Below are 14,323 nucleotides of genomic sequence, written 5' to 3'. Positions count from 1 at the left end.
CCATTCCTCATAACTCCAGGGAGGAGGGGGCAGGTGCCTTCTGTTAATGGGCCAGCTGTTAAAACCAGGTGGGACAGTGTTCTTTATCTCTTCCACTACCCATCCTCCCTCTGGGGGAATATCTTCTGTTAAGGGGCCACTAAGGCTCACCACAGGACTGAAAACATTACATCATCCCATTGCGAGATGCTCCACTCAGTGGGTGGAGCTAAAGTATTTCTACCTGTATAAAACCTGCAATTCACAACACAAGAGCAGTCTGTTTTCCACTGGATTCCAGGGGAATACTGGACCCATCTTATCACCACTGGACCCTTTCTAAAGGATCATCTCTATTCCAATGGAACCACATCTGGTGCTCCACCTGGTGCTCCAGGAGGATTCATTTGGACTGCTTCCAACATCCTGACCAATAGGGTGTCAGATCATATTTCTGACTGTCAGGGTTTCTAGATTTTTTTTTGTTTGTTTGTATTGTTTTGTTTTGTTTTGGTTTTTTTGTTTTGTTTTGTTTTGTTTTTTTGTACTACCACATTTGTATTTTCTAATATTCCTAGTAAAGAACTGTTATTCCTATTCCTATATCTTTGCCTGAAATCCCCTAATTGTAAAATTATAATAATTTGGAGGGAGGGGGTTTACATTTTCCATTCCAAGAGGAGCTCCAGCTTTCCCTGGCAGATATCTGTCTTTCCAAACCAAGGCATAAACATGCAATGAGCATAGTAGAAGCCTTTATTTTTACAATCATCTATTTGTACTAAGTCCTAATACAGCAGAACAGATAAACAGTTTTTAAGCAACCACAGGACACTGCAAATGAGTTGTTTTAGACCTTTAGGTTCAGCTATATAGTTTCAAAAGAAAAAAACAAATAACCACAAACAAACAACAACAACAACAAACTAACATTAAAACCAAAAAATGCCCCACAACTAAATACTGGTAAACTGATTAAGAAGACAGAATGGTTCTGTTAAAATCAGAACTCATTGGACAGAGGATAAATATAGTCATATTAATAGTGATCTGTTCTGCAGATAAGTAATTTATCAAGTATCACTAATACTGCTGTAGAGTAGCCTCAGCTGTGAAGAACATTAATCAGAGGAAGTGATTGCAAATTCCTTTCTGCTGTGAATGCTAAGATCTCAAAGCCACTTCCGTTTTGCTATGACAAATAAGACAGTCAAGGCTGCACTTGAATTTACTTGGTGGAATCCTTCAAAGTTTACTTGAAGAATAAGAATCTTTCTTGAGGAGAATAATTAAGCCTAATAACCATCTTTTAACAGCTACCAATCCACCAAGAAAAGAACAAAATCAACGATGCTGAGATAGTATTAGGTATTTAAATAATTTTATTGAATTTAAAAAATTTTATTGGATTAGGGGTTTGTCCATTTAGGCTAATGTATTACCTTTCTAGAGATATTTCATAACAGGTGCTATATATGAAGTGAGAAAAAAACTCTGCAGTAGGCAGGTACAGTACTAGGCTTGGATATATATATTTGAAAGTCTTTATGAAATTAAAACAGCTTTTGTTTATTAAAATTCCATCTGAATATAACTTCTTTTTTGGATTAGTTTAATTCTATCTTATAAATCTGAGCTCAGAGTAACCTGATTTTATATATATATATATATATATATATATAAAATTACAAAACACAGTATTGTTTAAAAGTTTGTCAGAACCAAGAAGTTCACCATTTATTTATTTATTTTTCTGCCTTTAAGAATGAATCTTTTCCTGCTAGTAATCATAGATCATTGTGTATTGATGAAATGAAAAGAAAGAAATAGTGCATATCTTATTTTCTTACCCATTCTAAAAAATGGAACTCTGTAAATAATGTATCTTGGCCCTGTCTATATGCTACTTCTAGCAACACAGTGAACTAAAGAGCCCTTTTCAGCTTTTAATAAAAACCAGCAGTATCTGGGATACTTAGGGAAAAGTTTATAATACTTTGAGGCATCTCATGTTCACTTTCTGTTAACTTTGAAATCTCCTAAGTTAGACAGTGCTGAATTTTTAATAAGTATTGCTACAGCATGGTGTCACTCTATGTTTTATTACCCATGTGGTCTCAACCAGATAATTTTCTTCTGTGTCACTCTTAGTTGTTTTTAGTTTTCCTATTTTTTTAAAATATTTATCTTTGTTACTATTGCTGTTTGAGATTTTTTAAATTATTCTTGACCAGACATCTTTACTCCTATTCATATGCTTGCCTTCTTGAGCTCAGTAGAAGCAGTGGTATGCATGACACATATGCAGAAATCATAAATTTACTTCAGATCACCAGTTAAATTCTGCAGAACCAGGGAAAATGTGACTGTTATTAGGTGGTCAAACAGATAATAACTGCTAAATAACTGTTAAAGCTTTTCTGTTTTCCTCTTGTGTTTGTGTGGGAGTTTAATCAAAAAATGCCACTAAATGTTCTCCTCCCCAAATTTTCCCAGAAACTTAAAAAAAATGTTCCTGGAATTTTCATCAGGTTTATTTCTCTCATTTCACCTCCTGAATTAAAGTGGAATAAATAACACCTAATTTCATGATTGTTTTCTCTAATAGTTAGTTTCTTTTTTTTTTCTCCTTCCTTAATTAGTTTTTCACAACATTTGTACTAAGAAAATGGAATGTGCAATTAAAAAAATGCATAAAGACACCTTACCCATTTATTGATGATACTTATTTTGACTGCAACAGCAAGAAAGTTTCTGAAATTATCTAATACATAAGCAATAAAGTAACAAAGATACTGCTTTGCTGTTATCATAAGAAAAATAGAGATGTACACCAATTACTACTGATATCTCTGAAAGATTAATGAGTGTAATTTTCATACTAAAAATACACACACGATAAAATTATTTTCAGAATCTTTAACATCATTTTGTAAAATGGGAAGCAGCAGAAAAAAAATAAAAGGCATTTTTAGATTTTGGTTTATTTATACATGTTTTGCATACTTTTTAGTGAAGACAGATACTGATTTATAGACAAAAATGATAGTAGGCTACTTGTTTTTTCCTCGTTCTTTGAAGAGTAGATTCCAGTTGTGCTTGCCTCAGGTTAAAATGAACTTGACATTGTTTCTGTTAATGTTTTACTTTTATGCTTCTTCTACTCATGAGATACATTAGAAATAGGATTTATTCACAAGAAAAAACAGGAATCTGGTTACCTCACTTCTTGTTTCTGTAAGCATCCTTAATAATCTTCCAGAGAATACTATTTCCCAGTAGGCCATGTTGCAGGATTGCTTTGATATGTTGTCAGTAACTTTATGTTTTGATTCTCTTACGTTATGAGAAGGAAGCTTCTGAGCATATGCACAGTCTTCTTTGATACTAAAAGAACTGGAGGATTTTAAAAGAGCCCAGTAACCAGGGAAAAGAAATAAAAGGGGGAGAGGGAGGGAGGGGAAATTCAGCATCAATGCTGTTGGTATAGAAAAGAAAAGGGGATATAGGTAGTAAAATGATAATGGCAGAGTAGTTCCAACACTGGTGAAATTAAAATCCAGGGAAGCGCAGAGATTTCTAGTCTACCTTGGTCATCATTAAGGGAATATCATGTTAGTAGGGAAGAAGAAAATAGAAATAAAAATTTTTAAAAACTGTTAGAAAATGAATGGTCAAATGTCCACAGGAAGATTTGAAAAGCACCGGAGAGTACTGCAGAGTCTCGGCAGAAGTATAACCAAAAGAAAGAATGGGGAAGAAGGAAACTATATTTTCTTTACAACCTATATAACAGCTTATCTGCTGCAAAGAGTTAGTGAGAAACAACATACTTCTTTTCCATCTAAGCAAGTATCTTAAAATAATTAGAATAGTTATTCAGAGTAGTTGAAAAGTGAAAGGTTATTTAGAATGATAAAACAATTTTGAAAGTGAAAGTGTCTAGTGAAAAACCTAGTGAAAGAACTAAAAATATCTATTTTAAAATATCTGGGAACATGTCTGTAAAATGAGTCTAATTAATGATTATGCAAATCTGAGACAAGAATTAACATACTTTGCATAGGAGTCAACTCTCCCATCCCTTCTGGAGTTCAGCAAGAACAAATGCTGGTTAGCATCTCCCCATAAATGTAAATGTGTTTATTTATAATTAAGAATGTACATATATATGGGTTGGGTTTTTTTCAGATCTGATCATTAGAAAGGCTAATTCTTTTGAAAAGGTCAATTCAGTTCTGCCAATGATTCCAACAGGGATAATATTTAGCCTCTAATAACCTTCCAGTGAACAACCAAAGTCTTGGTTCAGAGAAAGCACATGAAATTGCATATCTGACCTCCAGCCTTCTGTCTATAATAGTGGAATTCTTGTGTTTTATCAATCAGGCATGCACATTTTGTAGTGTGCTTTCAAAAATCTCTCCTTAAAGAGAAATGATGAAATCTTCAAGAGAAAGAGACATTTTTCATATATATTACAGGGGAGAAAACTGAAAATATAAATACTAAGCAAAGATGACTTGAGTGAATTTCCTGCTGATGGGTAAACACAATTATGCAAAATTAAAAACTTTAACTGATTTTTCAGTGGAACACCTATATAATCAAAAAACAGAAATTCTTTTATTATCATGCCTAAGAAAGAGGACATGATACGTATTACATTAATAAAAATGAAGAGAAAATTAATTCCCAAATGATTCGCATAAAATAGTGCAGTGTACATGTATCCTACAGTGTGTATTGTGTGCAAAGTGTTTGATAAGAGAAGGATAATGTACAGTAACATAAAAAAATTTAGTCTTCATATGAAAACTTCTGAGCAAGAATCTTGTGATTATGATATAAATATAATAATAAACAATTGAAAATATAATATTATATTGCATACCAGTAAGAAATTATGTATATTCTTTCCCCACTCAGTAATGAATTAATAATTGATGAGAAATAGTCTTTTAGGAAGTGCTGATGGTTATATAGAAATAAAATATGCATTCTTTTCCACATTAAAAAGAGGAAAAAAACAAAAAAACAAACAAGCAAACAAAAAACCCATTACTGTGTTCCATATCCTGAAGGAAAAGGAGGTGAGTGAGTGTTGAATAGATAGCAAAAATACCATACTGGTAAAGCACCGTGATGATAATTCTCAGAAAAGGTTTAGTTTAGTAACAGCAAGTGAAGTGATTCACGTCTTGTAACGCATTAAGAGATCCCTGAGGATAGTTTAATGTTCAGCTACATCACACAGCAGACATGCATGAACTGGAAGGGTACAGAACCTGAGGCCCTTCTTCTTTTGGATCACAGTTTTCTGCCCATGCCAGCTTCCCCCAGAATAATAGCTGACTGGAATGATAAATGTCATCTTAAAAGGGGAATGATCATGTTTATAAACATACGTTTCCATATCTACTGCATCATGGTTGTGCAGGAATTTGACCATGAAATATAAAATATTAGCTATGAAATTTGAAATTCTCTGTATTTCAAACAACTTTGGTTGGTATTGTGATATAAATAATTATTCCTTGAAGAATTAATATCTTGAAAATTTGATTAATTGAAGGCTATCATGTCCCATGCTTTATTTTCCTAAATACTTCATGTTGTAAAGAATAGTACAAAGTAGTGTTTCCTTTTTACTAGAGATTTCACTTAAAATAAGGTGTGGTACCAATGAAAATTTAAAATACCCAGTCTGTTTTACCCAAAACAAATTTTTTCTTATATTTTTAGTAAAAAACAGTACAGTAATGTTAAGCCCTGCTCACTTGGTGAGTTTAAGTTTAAAGATATGTGAAGATAATTAGCTTGACACTGTCTGTGCATGAGAGAAACAGCAAAATTCTCAGGGCATTGAACAGCAATCTTTTTCTTGTGAGTTTCAGAACATTAACATAGAATAAGGTGCTTGGCAAATCTTAAACCAATAACCAGACACAGTAAAGCACTTAGCAAACTTTATCTCAGCAAACTTAAACTTATCTAACTTCAAGTTGTTCAGACACAACAAGGCATTTACTAAGGCATTTACTGAAATATTTTTTGTCTGGTTTACAAGGTATTCCAAGAAGAGGAAGTTAGGAGAAGAAAGAGAGAGAGAGAGAACAAGATATGTATGTATAGCCACTGCCTCAGATCCAACATGGTCTCAGGTGTTTTTAAATCCAAGGCAGTGGGGTACACTGTCCAACACTTGTATGGCTGGCTTTTTACCTTCTGTGGTGTTTAGGGGCCCTCCCTCAGGTGTGTGCCTGCAATTTAATATTCCCCCCAGGACTCATGAGGTTGGCTGGCACTACAACATGGCTTTCAGGGTGCCACATGCTTGGCAGTTGGTTTGGGACCAGACCAGAGGCTCCATGAGGCAGGATGTGGAGCAGTGCACTGTCCCACCAATGCAGAAATTGCCCTGCATTACCCCTCCCCCCAGACTTTCCACCTGGCTGTTCTGAACCGTCAGCCATTCTTACAGTCTCCTATGAGCAATCATTTCATAATATCAAGCTTATTTTGACATATATGTATTTTTGCAACAGAAGCGCTCATTAATAAAAATTAAATTCTTAGAAAAATTTTAAAAGAACAATACAACAATCCACAAAAGATATTCCCATCTCTTTATCACTGGTAAAGCACACCCAAGCATCTCTTAAGACTCTATCATCTAAATACCTTCTAGAGTAAAACAGAATTTGCCAAATACAGATAATTATAAATGAAATAAGATACAAGAGACATGGCAAAGTGCAGACTTCTTATAATGGATTCTCTACCCATTTGTTTGGTTTTTAACATTTGTTTCCTCTGACTGATTTTTAACTGAAGACAAATCTCTCCCTGACAATAAGGTATGAAGTAAGGCCTTGACTTCATATTCAGTGTTTAAAAGAGAGGTTTAACATTACATTCTTCATCAATACGGTTTTCCATCATTCAGCTAAAGCCTGCCTATTCAAGATACATTTGTAAATATTAATGTAAACAGAATCTTATTCACCAGATTTTCCACAGAAGCAGGAACATTAGAATAACTTCTAACTCAAATATATGAACCCAAAGATAAATTTCGTTTCACAGAAGATCCACTTACATAACCCTTGAGAATAAAAGAATCATCAGCTGGATTTCACTTTTTTCAGGTGGAATGAAAAGTAACTCTTTGGAGAAGGGGGTGTTGTAATTTTTTTTTTTTTTTTTTAATTTTCTGTTGCAAACCTCTTCCACTGACTGAAGTATCTTCCTTATGGTAATTAACCAGACTTCTTTTGGGTCATGTCACATGGCTGACATGACAACAGACGTCTGGACAGATATATTTCCAAAAGCATTTGAAGCTTAAATTGCTTAGGCTAGTCCTATGCTTTTGGGATTTGGTTTAGCTGACCTCTAGGTATTTCAATGATTGCATAGGATGTTTCATCATAGCAAGCCTTTCAAGATGAAAGAGCAAGTGTTCTGTTTGTCATTTTAATCCCACAGTATGAATTAAAAGATTACTTCCATATAAGTTATTTTATATCAAGCATTCCTAAGAGCATGGACCAATGAGTCATTTTGAGGACTGGTAAAACATTATGCAATCATTCATATGAATCTTTAGAGGATATGTGTTATAGATCTTGAATTCTTGTATCCTTCAGTTCTGAAACTCGAGATACTTATCATGAACCTTCCAAAAAAAAAGCAGAAGTTTAATTTTTTTTTCTTCTAAAGGAGTGTCTAATCAGAGGACATTTATTTGTGGAAAGACAGGGGCAAGATTTCTTGTTTGTTTAAGATCTAAAATATTTTATCTATGTTACAAAATTGGTCATTCAGTAATGACCAAATGGCTGCTGTCCAGGTGACAAGTTTAAACTTAACTGTGTGAACATGTAAGTCAAATAAACAGGATCCATGTTCCCATATGTCCTTTGATATGTACCCTGTTGTTAAATACACTACACACAAACAGTAGCTGGGATTCCACACCAAGAAAGAAAATACATTAGGAGAAGGAGAAATAACTGGGAGAACTTATTTCCTGGAGAAAGGAGATGCCATCCTTCAAACATTTTGTATTCTACATATGTTCAGGTAGGGTTTGGTTTGAAATTTACTCAGTGCCTGTTTTGCATAGAATGGAATCCATGTCATACCATAGCAGCTGGAGAACCACCTGAATGTAAGCTTACATCCAAGTCTTAAACCAGAGAAATCCTTAAAGATTTTTTTCATCATTTGTCACATTCAAAGCAGGAAATAGATGTTCCTCATTCTTATGTCCTATAATCTAGAAGTCAGGATTAGATAGAAAATTTTAGTACGATAAAAACAAAGAAACCTGGTGACTCATTTTTGGTCTTTGCTTTGGGAAGCTTAAAATGTAGAATACTATTTAAAAAGAAAAATAAATTTTGCATAATCCTAATATATTTCTAAAAGTTAATGTGATACTTTATTTATGATACTATATTCATCTAGCTGATAGAAGAACACAAAAAGATAGTCACAATTTTGTTAAAAGATGTTGTGTTGTGGAACATTTCTGACCTAAAATAACGTGTGAACATGTTTATGTAGTCAATTTGGTTAGAGATTCTAATGACACTATATGTATTGAAAATTTGAATTACATTTTAAGCATTATGTTGAGGATTTACTGTCTGTTAAATGTGTCTTTTCACTGAATTCACACCTCTTTTGCAGTTTTTCCTATCCATTACAGTAATTTTTATTTTCTTGTGAATTATTATACAGATATGATCCACAGACAACTAACAGTATTCCAAGAAAATCAGACATTCTGTCAAATACGCTTAAATTTCACAGTCAAAAAGTTATTCTGCAGAAATGACTATATACTTGTTGTATTATGTTTAATACATTTTTTTTTCCAGCTGAAATCAAAGAATACCAGATTAGATATTTGTATTTTCCTTATTTATTTAGAAAGAGGCAAAATGTTTGCATGGTACTTTTCTTTAACATTATCAGTAGTTAGACAGGCAATTTTCACTGTCGTAAATAATATTTTAAAAATGTTTTGTTGCAGCCTTTGTTTGTGGAAATTTGTTGTCTCATTTGTTCTGTGTTATTACTAATGCATATGACCTGCAGAAGGAACATGCAGAAGAACTAAGTGTTCATACAAATCTTTAGCAAAATATTTACTTCAGCTCTCAGGAGACTTTACAGAGTACATCATCACTATTTCTGGGAAAAGTCTGGAAAACGTTCGATAAAAAGAAGGATCTTTATGGTAGAAACTGCCTTTTTCTCTCTTTTGGTATTTTTTTTCTCCTTCCCCCCTCCCCTCACACCCATTCCCTCTTCCTCCCATCCCACCCACCCAGTTTAGCTTTTCATCTGTGAGAGCCTTAACTGCTGCTCTTTTATCATGTAAAATGGACAGATAGATTAGACCTTTTCAAACTGAGTTAAGAGCAGGGAAGTTAGGAAGGAATTGTAGTGAAGGGATATTTCTTTTTATAGATGAGTAGACCCAAAACTACGCAGTAACAAAACAACTGATGAATTTATGATTTTCACCTTTCCTGTCTAATCCATATCTGTTGTTCTAATACTGTTACTGGTAATTGTACATGATGATTTATCTTATATTCCATTATACAATTAAAATGAAATTGTTTTCTTCATTGTATATTTACTGTTCTAAAGATATTAACATTCATGAAGTCAATATTTTTATTGTGTTGATACATGCCTCTTCATGAACATTTAATGCATATGATGAATTTATTATTTAGCTGTTATTCAGTTCTTTATAAAATAAGAAATTATTTCTAGTGAATTAAAACATTGAAATAAGTAGAAACAATATCTCTTCAGATAGACTGCTCAATAGTGGAAAACATATTTCTGAAAGTCACAGTATCTATGTATTTGAAATATATTTGTAGCTAGATATTCACCCTCTTTGACTTCCAGAAAAGAACATATAAGATATTAGTGAGCTTATTCACATAGCAACCTAGTCTAAAAAAGCAGGCATCTCACTGATTAGTCCTGCTTTCCTCACAGCATTTTGAATAGCCGAGGAAGACTGCTGGGTTCTCCTTCCCATTAAAGAAAAGTCCTACATTTCTTTATATCTATTACAGATTAGATTTTACACTGTTCTAGCCAATTACTTTCTAAAAATGAACACTAAAAACCTTTTCTCACTAGGCTTATGTTATATAAGTTAGTGCAAGAGAAATATAAATAGTCCCTTTTTTCCCCCTGATACCTTCTGTTGTGCTTTGAAACTGAGTTGCAAAAATTTCAACTGTGGCTCCTAGGTAATATTTTTAATCTATTAATTTATTTGAAAGGTGGTGTTATATGTAGTTATGGGCTTATCAGAAGTTATGGTTTATACATATAAAAAACAAAACCTCAAGTCTTCTCATGTAATCATTAAAGCATCCTTTAGAATTAGTGTAAGCTATGGAAGTAATTTGAAATTTCTAGAGAATATGTCTGAAAAGTCATTAAAAGAATACTGAATAACTTACCCCTCAAAATTTTGTTTTGAGGAGAAGGAATTCTAATTTTTCTAAAACTTATTTACTTTGATTATATATGTGCCCATTTTTTCTCATATTTTATAACCTTTTTTTTTTTCTTTTGTACTTAAGAAGGAGAGGAACATCAATGAAATTGATTCAATAGTCCTCCACTGCACACACAGACACACATGCACTCTTTTAATTATGTACTTTTATAAACTGTAGAACACCCCAAAAATAGTGCACCAGAGGTGGGATTCACCTCACTGAACTCTACGATCCCACAGTATAGAATCCCCATCTGAGTTGGCAGTTTAGTCTTCCATTTAATTTGGCCTATTTTAGTTATCTATTTTAAGACAATATGAACTAAGCCAGTTACCTTGAAGATCATCTTAGAGGTACACAGGAAAGCAGACATTCAGCTGTAGCAAAACAACCAAAAATAAGGTAGGGAAAAATTAAGAGCAGGTGCATGCATTACCTTTACAGGTAATATTTGCTACACAGAATGCCTTAGGAAATATTTTGCTTAGTTTTACATTTAAAAAGAATTAAATATACCTCTCTCTGTCCCCTTAAATTTGCATTATAATACATTCTTATTCAGGTTCTGTAACTTTGGTTTGGACAACTGAGTTTTCAGTCTGTATTTTGAAAAGGTTTTTTTTCAGATTTTTTCTTATTAAATACACATACTGGGAAAAAGTTACAATCAATGTTGTCCAGGGTAACTGGGGAATACAGGAGTTCTTATGGTATCCCAGAGAAGATTCTTCAAGGAACCTTTTCATCCTGAATTTTTCATTTCAGGAAGATGTTAAATGTCTCTACTTTCCTTATGTGCACTCAACCCTGCTTCTAGCTCCAGCATTTTAGTCTGTCTTTGATTCATTGCAAAAAGCAAAACCCATTAAATGTCATTCTCATTGTACTTGAAGATGTAACATAATCTTCAGTAATCAGCCCTAGGTGGCACGTGTCTGACACTTAATGCAACAGAAGAGTGTATATACTTATTATATATATATATATACACACACATATATATACATATATATATATACATATATATATACATATATACATACATATATATATATATTTGGGTGTTTTTTTAAGAGATCTATCCATGGTGATGGATTAGTTGAATAATAAATAGGTATCATCACTTTTGTCTGTCTTCTCTCCTTTTGTTAACTGTAGATGTATTTTCTAACATTTATGTAAAGTTCCTACCCAAGAGAACATGAATTTAACAAAATATTGATGATGAAATATTACTATTGGGGTTCAGGTAACACTTATCTCTGGAAAAAAGGTCTCATTTGAGTGGTGGGAGGATTAGTTTAGCTGACTTTAGCTGCTGAAGGTGGATGACTTCTATACAAGTCATTTAGAGTGGGTTGAATTACTTTCCAAAGGTGCTTATCTTTCTCTACCAGTTATAAAGACATCTAAAGTGACTTGCATAATCCAAACTCCTACCTTTTAGGTCATTAAAATTTTCTTAAAATGAGTTTCACTAAAACACTGTTCTTAAGTGGACAATAATTGTTCCTGCTTATGTTCAGTAAGTGTCAAGCATGATTTAAATGAATTTAAGCTGGATGAAATAAATAATGTAATATCTAATTTTTAAATTTATTGTTATTATTATAAAATACAAAGATTCATTTGGAAAAGTTTCAGTCACGCAGAAAATATATATTTAAATCACATGTTGAATGATTGGTAAATTTGATGCAAATAAAAAAGTTTTGTTATTAATTGTGTATTTTTATTTAGTGGTTAATGTACAGGGATTTCACAGATGACCTATCATTTTTGTATACAAAAACCCCAAAGAAACTTTACCTGTTTGTATTGGGTAAGCTTTGGCCAACAGACACATTTCCACCCAGCTGATCCTTCTTTTCCTCTCCTTAGCATGGCAGAGGGAGAAACTAGGATAGGAAAGGTCATATGTTGACATAAGGAGAGGGAAATTGCTTTTACAATTGCCCTCATAGGTAAAACAGAATAGAAATGCGAAAAATAAATTTAATGTATTGTCTATTGCAATATCTTTAAGTAGGAAGAAATAAAAGGAAATATATCAATAACATCTTTCCCCTTTTCCCTTCCCATGCTCGACTTCTCTTCCAACACCTCTTCCCACAGAGGCTACTCTTTCAGCTCCCTGCTAAAAACATCTTGACATCTGCACCCAATATATTGGTTTTACACTCCCTGTTTTGTTTCCTTACTTTTCTTTTTCTCAGTCTAAAAACAGATAAAGTTCCTCTGGCAAATAGGACTGGATGCTTCTATTTTAATATGTACAACATATAGAAATGTAAATAAAATCTGAAAAAAAGAGCAGTAGAAAATCACTTCTCCTATTTTACAGTTTTGGTTCAGCACTGTGTATTTTATGAAAATTAATAGTAGCTTCTAATACTGTCTCTGATGTGCATGTGCAGCTTTAGGAAATCCTTGAGTGCCTACAAGGAAAGATATGCCTTCCTAAGAGGGAATAAAAAAAGTAATAGAGATATTCCTGCATTTATATTCAAGCATGAGTGGTGTATGGCAAGTTCACTAACGAAGAATGGTATTCTGAATATTATTCCCCAAAGAAATGAGAAAATATTTTTATAGTCTGTGCATGGAAAGCAGCATCAGACTGAAACCATTCTCTTATTTTCTTGCTTTGCTCGCCTTAGTATTTGTGAGTTGATGACTTTGCTTTCCATTAGCCTCACGCCTTTTATTTATTTATTGCTCTGATGTTATTTGTCATCAGAAGTCTTTATTATTCCCAGGATGTTGATGCAGTAAATGCAGTAAAATTAACTTGAAATAAAGAGTCTAAGAATGAATTCCAAAGTTTAAACTGATCTAGTTATATATCTTTTGTTTCTAAAGCTTACAATTTTACTGTTTCATAGGCATGTTGAAGCCACTTATTTTAGACAAGAAGTCAGGCCCACTATTCAAATGTGATACTTCCTTTCCCAGAATGGGTTTAAAGAAACAGAAAGACAAAACCAGTCAATACTGTCTTAATTTTGGAAATTTGAAAAATTTCAGCTACAGTTTTTACAAATAGTATTTTTAAACGTAGAACCTCCAGTACATGTATTTTCTCATGCTTTACTTCCAGAAATTTCTTAGTGATTCTAGTTATTTAATTGTGAATTCACGAAGCCTGAAGTGTGAGTGTGCAAAGCATGATAGATCTTCATGGGTGACAAAAATACACACTGAGAAAAAAAAAAAAAACAAACAACCAAAAAAACACCTCAGTTGAACACAGCAGTTTAAATAGAAATTATATAGAATTACTGTTCTCAATGCAATGTTCTGTGAGAATATAATTTTCCTACATTTCTGGCTCATTAGCTTTGAAATTTGTCATGTTCCTGTGTAGACTGATTTCAGCATGTAATTTCTCAGATTGCAAAAAGATGATGTTCTTGGTATTTGCTACAGGCTGGAACAAGATGCAAACATAGTAACTTGACCAAGTCCTTAAAGTTCTCAGTAGTGACATTTAAAATCAAGTAATCTCAATTCCAAGTCTGTTTTACTTCAGGAAGCAGATTGTGTTTAGGTCTGAAAGGTATTTAAGTAATGACTTTTTGGTATGATGTCTTTTTCATGAAATGTCTAATGTGCCTGATTCTAATCTCATTAATAACATATTAGCATTTAGTAATTATTTTTAATAGAGCTTTTATCAGTTTGACATGTGTAAGGCTTTATAATGTTGCAATGTCATAATTCTAATGCATTTGACAGAATTTTTAATGGGGAAAAAGGGGTTTTGCCTGCTTAAAATTACGCAACAGCGT

This window comes from Chamaea fasciata, unplaced genomic scaffold (assembly GCF_029207755.1).
Source record: "Chamaea fasciata isolate MVZ Bird 193981 ecotype frontalis unplaced genomic scaffold, bChaFas1.0.hap1 SCAF_2, whole genome shotgun sequence".
Taxonomy (NCBI): Eukaryota; Metazoa; Chordata; class Aves; order Passeriformes; family Sylviidae; genus Chamaea; species Chamaea fasciata.
This window is presented reverse-complemented; position numbering follows the sequence as displayed.